The 17,321-nt window shown below is 41.2% G+C and overlaps 1 protein-coding gene and 1 non-coding gene across 2 annotated transcripts in view; one reads left to right on the forward strand and one right to left on the reverse strand.

Annotated features, from left to right (window-relative positions):
• Window positions 1–7,599: 7,599 nt before the first annotated feature.
• Trnat-agu lies at window positions 7,600–7,673 on the reverse strand. The gene has a single exon. It is a non-coding gene; the product is annotated as a tRNA-Thr (tRNA).
• A 321-nt stretch (window positions 7,674–7,994) lies between these two features.
• The window catches only part of LOC124144047 (angiomotin-like), a 31,933-nt gene continuing 22,606 nt past the window's right edge, over window positions 7,995–17,321 (forward strand). The window contains exon 1 of the mRNA XM_046513272.2: window positions 7,995–8,152. The gene's annotated coding sequence lies outside the window, so the exon portion shown is untranslated. The remainder of the gene's footprint in view (window positions 8,153–17,321) is intronic.

The raw sequence follows: 17,321 nt of genomic DNA on the forward strand, positions 1-17,321 counted from the left end.
CTCACAGAGAAAATAGTTAATTAACCCTCCCTTATATAGAATAAATAACCCCAAAATATAGAGTAGATGGAAAAAAGAAAAATAATGTTTCAAAAAATATTTTTTGGTTTTTATTCCACCGAATGCGTTGACCTAAAAATACATTCGTACAACATTTACCTGAAGCTAACGATGACCCTCTCAGCAAACATAGCACATATGACAACATCTTCAGATTACCTTTCAGGTATATAAAGAAATCTGAAATGTCTTATTTTTTTCCAACCTACCGACCAATGTTTTTCACAGAAGGTTAACCAAGAATTGAACCCACGTCTTTGTTGTAAGAAATCATAGATCTGAGATTACCCCAAAATATATTTATTTTTAAACTTTCAGTTGTGATAATTTTGTGTTAGTCAGAAAACTAGGTTCATGCATATAGAACCATTGAACCATTGACCTAGGAATTCAGACACAGGAGGAGATTTTTATATACATTTTCTTTTTTCAGGCAGAGTTATCATAGAAATACCCTCATACACCTGATATCGCTTTGTCAAAGTGGAGGGGGGCACGGGTGGCCCAGTCATCTAAGGCGCCGCGATTCGCTGTGCAGAGTTGCGTCCCTTGGGCACGCCAGAAACCTATGATTGAGGGTTCGAATCCCGGTTCGCCCCGATTATGTTTCTAGGTTTGTCAGCACCATACCCGTGCTCGTGGGTTTCACCGAAGTGGTAAACGTCTGAGACCTGCATCACTTCGGGCTTTCTTCCCACATTAAGCTGACATGCTGTGATATGACTGGAATACTGTTAAAAGCGGCGTTAAACCCACCTCACTCACTCACTCGTCATAGTGGATGTATTATGGTGTCCTGGCATGTTACGGCTGTTATTTTGCTAGGGGCATTAAACTCCATGTCATCACATTTTGCATCATTATAGTGAACACATTCTGGGGTATATTAGCCATTGTCTTGCTATGTTTGTATGTTAATGTTGAGTGAAGGCAATCGTGCGTTGTATTACGTATTAAATGAAAAAATTGGTTTGTTATTTAACACCATGTTTTCACTTGGGTTTGTTCTGCATGATAATATTGGCAATCAAGGAACAGTCAGTGAAACATACATTCCCAGAAAATGGTCCTATAAAAATCAAAAAGTGTGATTTAAAAAGCGAAATCCAATCATTTTGTATATCATGTTGGTTTAAAATATTTATTATTTGAAGGTCTAGTTTCCAGTGTGAAACCAATTTCAATAAATTGATTATGTCAGTATAGAAGTATCATGTTTACGTTGGATAGAGGTCACAAATATCCCGAAAACAGTGATGGTGTCTCGGTATTTTAGCTGGGACTAATTGCACACTTGATGCAGCTTTAAGCAATATTCATTCACTCTCTCACTCACTCACTCATTCTATTTTGGTGAAGTATCCCTCTGTTGAATTCAATATGTTTACATATTTTGTCTGCTATTTCCAATATGTTAATACAGATTTGTCTAGTCTTGCCATTGGGTTGACTTTAGTTGCTGACGTTTTAAGAGTTATTTCTGTTAATTGGCTATTGCCTTGTGCATTCATGTGCGCTCCTTTAAATGAAAGTATCTGATAAACTGTGTTCATTCCCAAGTTTTCAAATAAAAACGTTGTCTTTACTCAATGTGTGTTTGTATATTTATATTCTTTGCTTGGCCATAAGTTCACCAAAACTTCACCATAACTTCACCGTAACTTCACCGTAGTTTCACCGACACAATCATCAGACTGAAGAGTCTGGACAGACACAAGCACCAGACTGGAAACAGTCTAGACTGACACAAGCACCAGACTGGAAAAAGACTAGACAGATATATACAAGCACCAGACGGGAAACAGTCTAGACAGATATATACAAGCACCAGGCTGGAAGCAGTCTAGACAGACAGAAGCACCAGACAGGACACAGTCTAGACTGACACAAGCACCAGACTGGAAACAGACTAGACAGATATATACAAGCACCAGACGGGAAACAGTCTAGACAGATATATACAAGCACCAGGCTGGAAGCAGTCTAGACAGACACAAGCACCAGACAGGACACAGTCTAGACTGATAAAAGCACCTGACTGGAGACAGTCTTGAAAGATATATACAAGCACCAGGCTGGAAACAGTCTAGACAGATATATACAAGCACCAGGCTGGAAGCAGTCTAGACAGACACAAGCACCAGACTGGGGAAAGACTAGACATATACAAGCACCTAACTGGAGACAGTCTTGACAGATATATACAAGCACCAGACTGGAAACAGTCTAGACAGATATATACAAGCACCAGGCTGGAAGCAGTCTAGACAGACACAAGCACCAGACTGGAGACAGTCTTGACAGACACAAGCACCAGACTGGGGAGAGACTAGACATATACAAGCACCTGACTGGAGACAGTCTAGACAGACATATACAAGCACCAGGCTGGAAGCAGTCTAGACAGGCACAAGCACCAGACTGGGGACAGTCTTGACAGACACAAGCACCAGACTGGGAACAGTCTTGACATATATACAAGCACCAGGGTGGAAGCAGTCTAGACAGACACAAGCACCAGACTGGGGACAGTCTTGACAGACACAAGCACTAGACTGGGAACAGTCTTGACAGACACAAGTACCAGACTTGGGAAAGACTAGACATATACAAGCACCTGACTGGAGACAGTCTAGACAGATATATACAAGCACCAGGCTGGAGACAGTCTTGACAGACACAAGCACCAGACTGGACACAGACTAGACAAATACAAGCACCAGACTGGAGGCAGTCTAGACAGATACAAGCACCAGACTGGGGACAGTCTTGACAGACACAAGCACTAGACTGGGAACAGTCTTGACAGACACAAGCACCAGACTGGGAACAGTCTTGACAGACACAAGCACCAGACTTGGGAAAGACTAGACATATACAAGCACCTGACTGGAGACAGTCTAGACAGATATATACAAGCACCAGGCTGGAGACAGTCTTGACAGACACAACAATTGACTGGAGACAGTCTTGACAGACACAAGCACCAGACTGGGAACAGTCTTGACAGACACAAGCACCAGACTTGGGAAAGACATATACAAGCACCTGACTGGAGACAGTCTAGACAGATATATACAAGCACCAGACTGGAGGCAGTCTAGACAGATACAAGCACCAGACTGGAGACAGTCTTGACAGACACAAGCACCAGACTGGAGACAGTCTAGACAGATATATACAAGCACCAGGCTGGGGAGACACTAGACATATACAAGCACCGACTAGACAGATACAATCACCAGAATGAAGACAGACTAGACAGACACAAGCACCAGACAGGACACAGACTAGACAAATACAAGCACCAGACTGGACACAGTCTAGACAGATACAAGCACCAGACTGGGGAAAGATTAGACTGATACAAGCACCAGACTGGAGACAGTCTAGACAGATAGAAGCACCAGACAGGACACAGTCTAGACAAATACAAGCACCAGACTGAAGACAGTCTAGACTGATACAAGCAACAGACAGGACACAGTCTAGACAGACACAAGCACCAGACTGGACACAGACTAGACAAATACAAGCACCAGACTGGAGACAGTCTTCACTGATACAAGCACCAGACAGGACACAGTCTAGACAGACACAAGCACCAGACTGGACACATTCTAGACAGATACAAGCACCAGACTGTAGACAGTCTTCACAGACACAAGCACCAGATAGGACACAGACTAGACAAATACAAGCACCCGACTGGAGACAGTCTTGACTGATACAAGCACCAGACAAGGGACAGTCTTGACAGACACAAGCACCAGACTGGGGACAGTCTTGACAGACACAAGCACCAGACTGGGGACAGTCTTGACAGACACAAGCACCAGACTGGGGAGAGACTAGACATATACAAGCACCCAACTGGAGACAGTCTAGACAGACACAAGCACCAGACTGGGGACAGTCTAGACAGACACAAGCACCAGACTAGAGACAGTCTTGACAGACACAAGCACCAGACTGGAGACAGTCTTCACAGACACAAGCACCAGACTGGGAACAGTCTTCACAGACACAAGCACCAGACTGGAGACAGTCTTCACAGACACAAGCACCAGACTGGAGACAGTCTTCACAGACACAAGCACCAGACTGGACACAGTCTTGACAGACACAAGAACCCGACTGGAGATAGTCTAGACAGACACAAGCACCAGACTGGACACAGACTAGACATATACAAGCACCCGACTGGAGACAGTCTTGACAGACACAAGCACCAGACTGGAGACAGTCTTGACATACACAAGCACCCGACTTGAGACAGTCTAGACAGACACAAGCACCAGACTGGGGAGAGACTAGACATACACAAGCACCAGACTGGAGACAGTCTTGACAGACACAAGCACAAGACTGGGAACAGTCTTGACAGACACAAGCACCAGACTGGACACATTCTAGACAGATACAAGCACCAGACTGTAGACAGTCTTCACAGATACAAGCACCAGACAGGACACAGTCTAGACAGACACAAGCACCAGACTGGACACATTCTAGACAGATACAAGCACCAGACTGGACACATTCTAGACAGACACAAGCACCAGACTGGACACAGACTAGACAAATACAAGCACCTGACTGGAGACAGTCTTCACAGACACAAGCACCAGACTGGGAACAGTCTTGACAGACACAAGCACCAGACTGGAGACAGTCTTGACAGACACAAGCACAAGACTGGGAACAGTCTTGACAGACACAAGCACCAGACTGGACACAGACTAGACAAATACAAGCACCTGACTTGAGACAGTCTTCACAGACACAAGCACCAGACTGGGAACAGTCTTGACAGACACAAGCACCAGACTGGAGACAGTCTTGACAGACACAAGCACCAGGCTGGAGACAGTCTTGACAGACACAAGCACCAGACTGGACACAGACTAGACAAATACAAGCACCTGACTGGAGACAGTCTAGACAGACACAAGCACCAGACTGGAGGCAGTCTAGACAGATACAAGCACCAGACTGGGGACAGTCTTGACAGACACAAGCACTAGACTGGGAACAGTCTTGACAGACACAAGCACCAGACTGGGAACAGTCTTGACAGACACAAGCACCAGACTTGGGAACAGTCTTGACAGACACAAGCACCAGACTGGACACAGACTAGACAAATACAAGCACCTGACTGGAGACAGTCTTGACAGACACAAGCACCAGACTGGGAACAGTCTTGACAGACACAAGCACCAGACTGGGAACAGTCTTGACAGACACAAGCACCAGACTGGAGACAGACTAGACATATACAAGCACCCGACTGGAGACAGTCTAGACAGATATATACAAGCACCAGACTGGAAGCAGTCTAGACAGACACAACAATTGACTGGAGACGACCTAGACAGACACAACAATTGACTGTAGACAGCCTAGACAGACACAGCAATTGACTGGAGACGACCTAGACAGAAACAACAATTGACTGTAGACGGCCTAGACAGACACAACAATTGACTGGAGACGACCTAGACAGACACAACAATTGACTGGAGACGACCTAGACAGACACAACAATTGACTGGAGACGACCTAGACAGACACAACAACTGACTGGAGACGGCCTAGACAGACACAGCAATTGACTGGAGACGACCTAGACAGACACAACAATTGACTGTAGACGGCCTAGACAGACACAGCAATTGACTGGAGACGACCTAGACAGACACAACAATTGACTGGAGACGACCTAGACAGACACAACAATTGACTGTAGACGGCCTAGACAGACACAACAACTGACTGGAGACGGTCTAGACAGACACAACAATTGACTGGAGACTGTCTAGACAGACACAACAATTGACTGGAGATGGTCTAGACGGACACAACAATTGACTGGAGACGGCCTAGACAGACACAAAAATTGACTGGAGACGGCCTAGACGGACACAACAATTGACTGTAGACGGCCTAGACAGACACAACAATTGACTGGAGACGGCCTAGACAGACACAACAATTGACTGGAGATGGTCTAGACGGACACAACAATTTACTGGAGACGACCTAGACAGACACAACAATTGACTGGAGATGGTCTAGACAGACACAACAATTGACTGGAGACGGTTTAGACGGACACAACAATTTACTGGAGACGACCTGGACAGACACAACAATTGACTGGAGACAGTCTAGACAGACACAACAATTGACTGGAGACGGCCTAGACAGACACAACAATTGACTGTAGACGGCCTAGACAGACACAACAATTGACTGGAGACGACCTAGACAGACACAGCAATTGACTGGAGACGACCTAGACAGACACAGCAATTGACTGGAGACGACCTAGACAGACACAACAATTGACTGTAGACGGCCTAGACAGACACAACAATTGACTGGAGATGACCTAGACAGACACAGCAATTGACTGGAGACGGTTTAGACGGACACAACAATTGACTGGAGACGACCTAGACGGACACAACAACTGACTGGAGACGACCTAGACAGACACAACAATTGACTGGAGACGACCTAGACAGACACAACAATTGACTGTAGACGGCCTAGACAGACACAACAATTCACTGGAGACGACCTAGACGGACACAACCATTGACTGGAGACAGTCTAGACAGATATATACAAGCACCAGACTGGAAGCAGTCTAGACAGACACAACAACTGACTGGAGACGGCCTAGACAGACACAACAATTGACTGGAGACGACCTAGACAGACACAACAACTGACTGGAGACGGCCTAGACGGACACAACAACTGACTGGAGACGACCTAGACAGACACAACAATTGACTGGAGACGACCTAGACAGACACAGCAATTGACTGGAGACGGTCTAGACAGACACAACAACTGACTGGAGACGGCCTAGACAGACACAACAACTGACTGGAGACGGTCTAGACAGACGGCCTAGACAGACACAACAACTGACTGGAGACGGTCTAGACAGACACAACAACTGACTGGAGACGGTCTAGACAGACACAACAATTGACTGGAGATGGTCTAGACAGACACGACAATTGACTGGAGACGGCCTAGACAGACACAACAACTGACTGGAGATGACCTAGACAGACACAAGCACCAAACTGAAGAGTCAAGCCAGTCACAAGAATCAGACAGGAAACAGTAACGACAGATAATATCAAGGAATCAGCAAAGAAGAATCTGACAGCAGATCCAGTTTAGATTACATTTGATTTGCCTTTTGATGAAGTACCATGCAGTGGGGGGCAGACTGACAGCATCATTGAGTGTAGAACAGATCTAGGTTTCACATCATGGGATGCAGGAGATATACCTGTATTATTTCTTGTTACACTGCAGTAATTTGACTGAGTTTTTTCAGAAAATTGAGGCCCATTTTCACATTTAAACTGTACATATCTATTTATTATTTTGCAATTTTTTAGAAAAAGATAATGCTTTTTATTGATAACTAACTGTTGTATTTTGAAAAATGTCGTTTACACACGTATAATACTAACTGTTGGCTATTTGTGCAAAAAATACAAAATGAGGCTCCAGGGGGATTCGAACCCTCGACCTTCTGCTTACTAGGCAGACGCTCTAACCAACTGAGCTATAGAGCCTCGCTTGGGATGGTGGGCTTTCTTGCAGCATATAAAGCTGTGATTATCGTCTGCTTGTCGATATTTTCTTGATGATAGGTCAGAGTTTATTTATCGTCATGCGAATACAAGACAAATATATGACGAAATAACTCATAAAAATAAGTCTTACGTACGGGACATAAGATATTCGACCACTCTTTAATTCATTCGTCACCACTCGCCCCTTTCCGTCACCCGCTATTCGGCTTGTCCCGGAATAACACGAGTTGGTCACGAATGCCTTTAATTGTACGGAACATAACGGAAATGGCCGACTCCGCTTGGAATTCACCTTCGTGACGTCACGCAAGGGAAATTCCTAACATTTTCCCTCAGCCATGTTTATATTGTGACTCAAAGAACACGATCATGAATAGGCAACTTTGGGTGCACGGAGGGCAGTGTATGATGACGTATTGATGAAACCAAGCATAAACATTTCTTTAAAGAACCGGACGGTAAGTTAACGGGGATTATATTGCATGGTGTGCTTATTACCGCCAGTGCACAGATTCAAACCACTGGCAGGTGCCTGCATTGGTCTCCCCTCTAATCTTGTCAGACACTTTGACTTTGTCGGTTTGCGGTGTCAGACCTCCTAACAACACGTGACACTTTGTGAAGAGCGAACATCTTAATTATTACTCTGTAGTACCCGTTTGACCAAGTGTTAAATACACAGCTACCACTAGAGCAGAACGACGAAAGCCCCAAACGTTTTAATGATAGACACATGGAGGCCTATATAGGCACGAAGTCAGTAATTTTCTAGACAGCCATATAGGACAATCTGGCAGCGAAGCAAATTTTTTATTATATTTGATTGAGTGTTTATTCGACTATTTATTTCGGATCTGTTGCAACGATAACTGCATTTGGATGAGATTGAATAATCTTAAATATGACATTTGAGTTATCATAATGCCATAACATTTAAAAGCACTGTCATGGAATTTTGATGATACTGCATTTATTACTGGTTGGATGTTTGGTTTGTATGAAGAAGCCTGTAGTCACAGAGATAAATGGTCATGAGCTGACATTGATGTAGAATGATTGATAGGAAAGCATGATTTGATTCATACAAAAAATAGGTCATTCTTACAATGCTTTAACAATAACCGTTTGTTTACGTCTGCAATGTATCATGTTTACCTTGTCAGTGCATGCTGCCATGATTGTTTCCTAATAATTTTGTAAATCTATTTGCATTAATTTCAAAATCCATTCCAGTCTTAACTAAATCTGTTGTTACCATGGTAACAGTATGATTTTCATTGCTAATCATCTTAAAACAAAGTTTGTTTTGGGCCTGTATTTATTAAATTTGAGAAATCAATTGTTTGAAAAGGGTCACTAGAAGTGATTCTGTGAAATAAAGACAGTTGAACATGTTAAATAACAGAAACTGATTTTCCCTTTGTGTTTTGTTTTGGCTTTTGCTTAGTCAAATTATCTCCTTTATTTGTCTTCAAGATAAACCAACCACCCCTCTCTGCATAAGGACCAGTAGTCCTGCACCATGACCGTGGAATATATTTATTTTATGAAAAAAAAATAATCTAGAAACGCATACAAAAGCAAGTCTAGCCAGCTCAAGCTAGCTCTATTCCACATGAAATCAGCATAGGGAAATATTTTTTATTTTTATAGTCAAAAAGGATATTGTGTAATATAAGATTTCAGAGACTTAATGTTAGTCTAAAAGACCAGCATTGAGCCTGTAAATGGAATGTAATTTTGTTACTTGAAACTCAACAAAGATCCGAGCCAGTTTTAACTATGGAGGATGTAGTATTTACTATGATTGTGATGTTAATGTGTTTTTTTTGTTTTTTTCGTTGTTTAACCCTGCTATATCATGTATATTCCAACTATATGATGGTGGTCTGTAAATAATTCGAGTCCTGGCCAGACAATCCAGAGATTGACATCATGAGCATCGATCCATGCAATTGGTATATGATGACATGCATCAACCAAGTCAGTGAGCCTGACTACCCGATTCCATTAGTCGCCTCTTACGACAAGCATAGTCGCCTTTTACGGGAAGCATGGATTGCTGAAGACCTATTCTACCCCGGATGTTCACGGGTATGTTTATGTTTTGTATGTGTTGGATCTAAAGTAAGAAAATATGAATTAAGATCTTAGTTTCCTTTATTAGTACATTGAATTAACTTATGAACCTAAAAATTAATATATTTAATTAACACACCAAGTCTCATCCTCTTCCAAGCTCTGAAATTACGAGACTTAAAGAGTTTGTTTATCATGTTCGTGTTACTAATCTATCAAATGTTGCACTTAAGTACTTTCTGAAAGTGTTGACCCGTAAAGATCCGGGGTAGAATAGGTCTTCTTGCCGTAAAAGGTGACTATGTCGTAAGAGGCAACTAAAGGGGCAGAGTTGTAAACGCTTGCTAACTTGGTTGATGCATGTCATTGTATCCAATTTGCATAGATTGATGCTCATGATGTCATTCACTGGATTGTCTGCTCCAGACTGCTGAGTGCGGCGTTAAACAAAAAAGAAACAAACAATCTAGATTATACAATTAGGCATGTCTAGCTAGTTATATTCCACAACCCAACATTAAAGATAAAACATTTGGGAGGGAAATGTACTATTTAATAAAATCTAGTAAAGACGTTCATGCACAATAAGTCTGAGAATGGTGTGTAATTACAACAATACCATTGATCTGCATGTGCAAATAATGGCAGAGCTCCAGATAAGCTGCATATCTGCGTGAAATACGCATCAGAAATGCAGAAATATGCAGTAAAATAAAATCCAAGCGTATCAAATACGCAATGAACATTACAGATACGCTACAAAAATAAAACTTGTGTGTATCATCAAAATATTGTGAAGTAACCCTGCGTATTCGATTAGCAAATCAGCAACTTATTTTGAAATTATAAACGGGCATTCCGTCAACCTTGCCAAACTCCACGATGACAGTTACATCATGATCATTTGCCATCACACTTTCTTGTGGAAGTATCGTGGTATTTTTGAGTCCTATAAAGCTCTCGAACCCACACGACACCAGTTTGCAGGGATTAGATGAAGAGTGTTTTAAACATTTAACTAAAATACCCACATGTGTAAAAACTAGTGGGTAACAGAAATTTGAATACCCAGATACAATTACTGATACCCAATGATTTTAAAATGCATGGGTAAAATACCCACAACACCAAAAGCTTATCTGGAGCTCTGGAGAATGTTGTGTAATTACAACAATACCACTGATGTGCATGTGCAAACAATGGTAAACAAAAACAAGGCTGTTTATCACTATTTCTATAACTCATCCCCAGCATTTAAATGTAGGGATACACAGGTACCAGTATTTCATCTGAAAGAGTTATCACAAAACTTGAGTTAAACAGGAATTAGGTTCTGACCCAGCAGATTTTGTTCAAATCCTTCACAACAGGTTTTGTCAGTCTAGTAATAAAACTTTAAAATTTCCTATACGACAGATAATGATAATGATAACCTTATTAAAATCAGATTTAAGTTCTCGCTGCCGCTAAACAAAGATCTGAGAACACCCCATTATGTGTCACATCAGACCGACCTTGCATGAACTTTGACCGACCAATGGAATGACTGACAAGAAGTTGACATTAGCCAATCCGAAGGCAGCTTTCTTATGCTTTACGGCACTAATTTCAAATTGGCGACTACGCTTCGAAACATATTTTGACAAATTCTCGATTAGAAATTTGAAACCTGAACAAAAGAACATTCTAGAATGGCTAATAGATGTTCTAGATTGTATAGATTCAGTTGTTAAGCCTGTAACTATCGTTCGGAATACCCCGTGTTTAAGTTTTGGAGGTTGATTAGAAATCACATTCTAACTGTCACTTTCATGATCTGGTAAGTGACGCTCTGATTGGTGGGATGAAAGGTCGTTCTGACGTGACCTGTAATGGGATGTCCTCAGATCTTTGTTTAGCGGTACCGCTGTCATATGGCTGTAATATTGCTGAGTGCGGTGTTAAACAACAAACCAATTGTTTAGCGGTAGCGAGAAGTAACACCTGATTTTAATGAGATTGAATCTTAGTAAAACAGAGTTTTAGTTTCGCACAATCACAAATGCTGGGGGGGACTTTAAATGGGCTCCTAGCTGTGGAGAAGATTCCCCTTTAAGCATTATGTTGTATGTCATCCAGCATTAAAAAGTAACCATGGTAACCTTTGGTCCTTGAGGTTTGCTCCTATGGTATTTTGGGGGCACGGGTGGCCCAGTCGTCTATGGCGCCGTGATTCACTGTGCAGAGTTGCGTCCCTTGGTCATGCCAGAAACCTATGATTGTGGGTCCGAATCCCGGTTCGCCCCGATTATGTTTCTAGGTTTGTCAGCGCCATACCCATGCTTGTTGGTTTCACAGAAGTGGTAAATGTCTGAGACCTGCATCACTTCGGGCTTTCCTCCCATATTAAGCTGACATGCTGTGATATAACTGGAATACTGTTAAAAGCGGCTTTAAACCCAACTCACTCACTCCTAAGGTATTTTAATTCAGGGATCCTCTCAATTTTGCTAGTGGGGATTCTTGGTTAGTGTAGGTCTGTAGCCTATGCTGGTTGATCCAAAATGATCCAAATTGATCCAATGGATCGAGTGGTCAGGCTCCTGCATGCCTTCATACCCTATCGTGTGGATTGTTGCTCACAATATCAATCACTGGACTGACTGGTGGTCCAGACTGAATTGTTTACAGGACACTGTCGTATAATAATTAATTACACCCTTAATTTTGAAACTTAAATATCAGAGTTATGACAAAGACACCTTGACTGCCATTCATAATGTCAAACAGTCATGAGTTGTCCCTGGCAAACATGAATATTTATTTTCATGAATACCGTATTCGACGTAATAAGCGCCCGCTCTAATAAGCGCCCACAGCGCTTTGCTAAGATATTGGCATGTGAACAATCCCAAATAGCACTCCTTCCGATTGATCAATGTACACAAGACTTATTTGTTTGTGTATAATACGCACTCGTGTGTTATATGCACCCTTAATTATGGGCAATAAAATTCTGGAAAAATATTTCTGTCATACATAAACATTTCAGGCTGTCACCATAAACCACGAAATTTATCTTTCAACTGTGTTTTTTTTCACCAAAATAATATTCTAATAAGAGCCCACTATTTCTAATTTTGAGAGAGCCCTGGGTGCTTATTACGTCGAATACAGTAGTTCATTATGGCAATAAACCTTCCAATATCAAAGATCCATTTAAGGATCATTATAACAGAAGCCTTATATATATGGCTGCATGTTTTCATGAGCTACGTTGGAGAGACAAACGTTGGAGTACCCATTTACAAACTCAGAGTACATGTTTACGCAGCAGTAAACATTTCGTAAGAGCTGTTTTAAAAATATCACTTGAGTTCATTGTAAACATATGCATATGCAAACATCTTATCAATTGACATGATAAAGCAGTGACGATAGCGCATTCCTTTAACATTAATATCATACTATATTTAGTCGTATCGCCCTATCTATGATAATGATTTGTGTGCCTTAAATGGTTATATATCCTGGCTGTGTAATAAACAAATTTAAGGCAATTAGAGCAGGCATGATAAACCACAGTTTCCTCATGCTTATACTAAATTACTCAATAAATTGAGTTTTCAGTCAAGCTGACAATAACTTGAGCACTATTAGTTGGTGATAAAAATCCGGTGTGCGAGACCCCCTCGGTGTTTGCTCTGTTGAGGGTGGAATGCGCTGGAGTCCTGGGAGGTATTTATCTTATTATAGGATAATAGCGTGTGGTATGTCATTCTTTGTGGCACAGTGGACGACATTCCTTTCTCAGCCCTGCTTGCCACACAACTTATCTTACATGTGTAGACAATCTTTTGTTGGCATTAGCTATCAGTGACCAGAGAGTTTATCTCCTTATCAGGCTGTGGTATCAAGACTGAAATTCATCAAGGCATTTTGTGTGTTAATACCTTTGTTTCGTTGAGATATCAGGGTGTGAGCACTGGGTTTGAAAGATCTTGAAATTTAGAGTTTGTCTTGAAAAGGCAGCCTAGCTACACATTAATTATTTTGTGATATTAATATACAAAATACAAACATGGTTGTTAATGTCTGCGAAAGTATGCAAAAATGTTGCAACATAACAAGTAATTTAAACTTTGTAACTGATATTGCAAACCTTGTTTTAGTCCTGCCCCGTGACTGGAATGTATATATTTTTCACTAAAGCCTATGCAAGTCTAGATCAAACTATACCAAGTCTAGAAAACAGCAGAAGCGTAAAGGTTCTTTTGAAAAAATTTTTTTAATGAAATGCTTTCATTGACTAAGTGTTAGTCTGACATTGTTTTTATGATTATTTCTTGAATTTCAAGTGTTCTGCTGAATGAATGTGATTGCAATCTGGGAAATTTGCCTTGAATTTGGCTGCAAAAGCCTTGAAAAGGCCTTGAATTTGTTGAGGATATATCTGAACCAATCCTGAATATATAAACAGTATGTGTTCTGTTAACATGGTCAACTATTTGGTCACAACCTCACATAACGATACATATTGTGATGCTTGTTTTACTTTCTGTATCGCAATACTTAAACTTTCTATTTTTCATCACATTTGCGTGTTCCATGCGTCCGGGATCATGTGACGTTGTTGTTGTTGTTGTTGTTGTTGTTGTTGTTGTTAGCCAGTTTATGTTGAACTCCAATGGGTTCCTGCCAATGGTATGATGGAATAGACTGTGTAGTGTTTCTCAATATGTGGTACAACAACAGTAACACTACCCAGAGTTGTTATTGGGCAGGGGCGGTCGGGTAGCCTAGTGGTTAAAGTGTTCGCTCGTCATGCCGAAGACCCGGGTTCGATTCCCGACATGGGTACAATGTGTGAAGCCCATTTCTGGTGTCCCCCCGCCGTGATATGGCTGGAATATTGCTAAAAGTGGTGTAAAACCATACTCACTCACTCACTCACTCACTCACTGTTATTGGGCAGGTTTTTTTCAACGCCTCGTGATCATAACATTTTGAAAATCAGTACAGAATCAAGATAAGAGTCGTGATTCCGAACTTGTTTTCTTCAGTGTATATATATGTGTGTATCAGTTGTATATTGTACCCAAATCTGCTGGAGATGAGTTTGAATCCCACTTTTCCCTCATATAGTTCTTGGTTTCCTTGCACCAGGTCGACTCCTACGGCAACAAATGGAAAAATGCATTTATAACACCTGGACTGAACACAGTCCAGACTTTTCCAGAGCTACAGATAAGCTGCGTATTTGCGTAAAATACCCCCACTCCCACCCCCACCCCCAAATAATCAAAACCCCAATTACTTTCAATTAACTTGCGAACAGAAACGCGTGCATTAAATGAAAACCTCAAATGTATAAAAACAGCATGCGTAAATACCCAATGAAGTACAATGGGGCTACCGGTAATTTCATTTCAGCCAAGGTTGAACAAAGAAACAAACAGATGGTGAAACACACCCTAATATTTATGGAAAATTCTGAAACAAAGTTTTTGATGTCAGTGATTCATGTGAGGACGTTCCCTGTAAGGTGTACCTGGTGTAAGTGTGTGTAAACAAGACTGACACCTACGAGTAGGCTACAACGTCAGTATGTGGCAGAATGTTGCCTGTTGCCTGTAAGATATTTTCCTAATCATGATGGCTCTTTGTGGTTTTCATGGTCATGTCAACCCATGTAGATCCAGGGTAGAATAGGTCTTCAGCTACCCATGCTTGTCGTAAGAGGCGACTAATGGGTGGTCAGGTTCGCTGACTTGGTTGATCCATGTCATCGTATCCCAATTGCATGGATCAATGCTCATGATGTCAATCACTGGATTGTCTGGTCCAGACTCGATTATTTACAGCCCGCCTTCATTTAGCTGGAATATTGTTGAGTGCGGCGTTAAACAACATGTAGACAGTCATGGTGATGTCCAGTGCACTGAGGGGCAGTTGGGTAGCCTAGTGGTTAAAGTGCATGAATCGTAATCCTTCAAAAACTTCAATACGATCCGCTTCCCAAAACACTTGCCTTCTAATATGGGTACTTATATTTTCGATCGTCCAACTTTCTATGTACTTCACTGTGTGCAATTGCCGACCAAAATTGTTTCCAGTTCGGTTTTCAACTCGATAAGTAAAAATATAAAATATACCGTATTCGACGTAATAAGGGCCCACAGCGATATTTGCTATTATATTGGCTAGTGAACAATCCCAATTAGCACAATTGATCAATGTACACAAGACTTATTTATTCACGTATAATACGCACTCGTGTGTTATATGCACCCTTAATAATGGGCAATTAAATTCTGGAAAAATACATAAACATTTCAGGCTGTCAGCATAAACCATGAAATTTATCTTTCAACTCTGTTTTTTTCACCAAAATGATATTCTAATAAGAGCCCCCTATTTCTAATGTTGAGAGCGCCCAGGGCGCTTATTACGTCGAATACGGTAAGTACTTGTTTTTTAACAATGGTGAAGGCAAGTATCATAGGAAGTGAATCACGTTGCATTTGTCGTTAGATTAAGGTGCATGCACTTTGCTCAAGTATAAGTGCGATGCAGATTTGGATCGTAGATCTGTTGGGATTTCACAATGGAACAGCCATTTTTTCCTAACAGATGTGTAGCGACAAGTCAAAATTGTTAAAAGCACAGAGATGCAGTTACCACAACTAAATTTCAACCAAATGATGCCATTTGTTTTCCTTGTTAGAAACAATTTGGTGCAGTTTTGTGCAGAATATTTCGTAATAAAAGAAAAATGTATTCTGTCATGTACATTTTCAAATTTAGAGATAAAACATAATTTCACTAATATCCCGCTGCATCATTTTAACATGCAACATTTCTTGATTAGAGGGATGAAATTTTTTCGAAACTCCTGGGAAACAAAATCTTTGTTTTATAGAGAAATAATGAGGTATTAAATTATATGTCCCAAGAATGTGAAAATACACATCACAGCTGGACTACATATTGTGTGATGTGGGACATGTTTGCCAGGACAAATTATCACATTTTTGTGTCCGTTCGACCTTGATGGCATGTTTTGAAGCCGATTTTGAAATTTGACATGACTGGGACTTAAATAGTTAATGGCGGCGTATGTTCCTCTGTGTTTGGGGCTAGCTGTGAACACGCTCAGCTACAGATGTAATTTTCTAATTTGGGTGCACCCCTGCTAGTTGGACTGCTGTTGGGATATAATCAGTCTGGTGTCATTAGCAGTTGGCCGACTGGTCGGCTTAACAATGTGTTATTGTTGTTGGTGGTAACGTGTTGTGTGCATATCTGAAGTTATCCACAGCTTAACCGGTAAATACGGAACTTATTCTCATGTCTGTGTTTAACTTGAAGTGTTTCAATTGTTGTGCTTGTTAATTTACAAACAATGTGTGAGTTTATTGTTTGAAGTCCTTGGGTAGTGAGATGTTCTGCTATAGTATTTGATCAAGGAACGCCATAAAGGTTTAGATATTTATAACAGGATTATCATTATGACATGGATTTATTGACTTTCATGCATTTATTTTGAATGCTGGAGTTACTCTGAAA

This window comes from Haliotis rufescens, unplaced genomic scaffold (assembly GCF_023055435.1).
Source record: "Haliotis rufescens isolate VD_foot unplaced genomic scaffold, xgHalRufe1.0.p SCAF_52, whole genome shotgun sequence".
In the NCBI taxonomy this organism is placed as follows: Eukaryota; Metazoa; Mollusca; class Gastropoda; order Lepetellida; family Haliotidae; genus Haliotis; species Haliotis rufescens.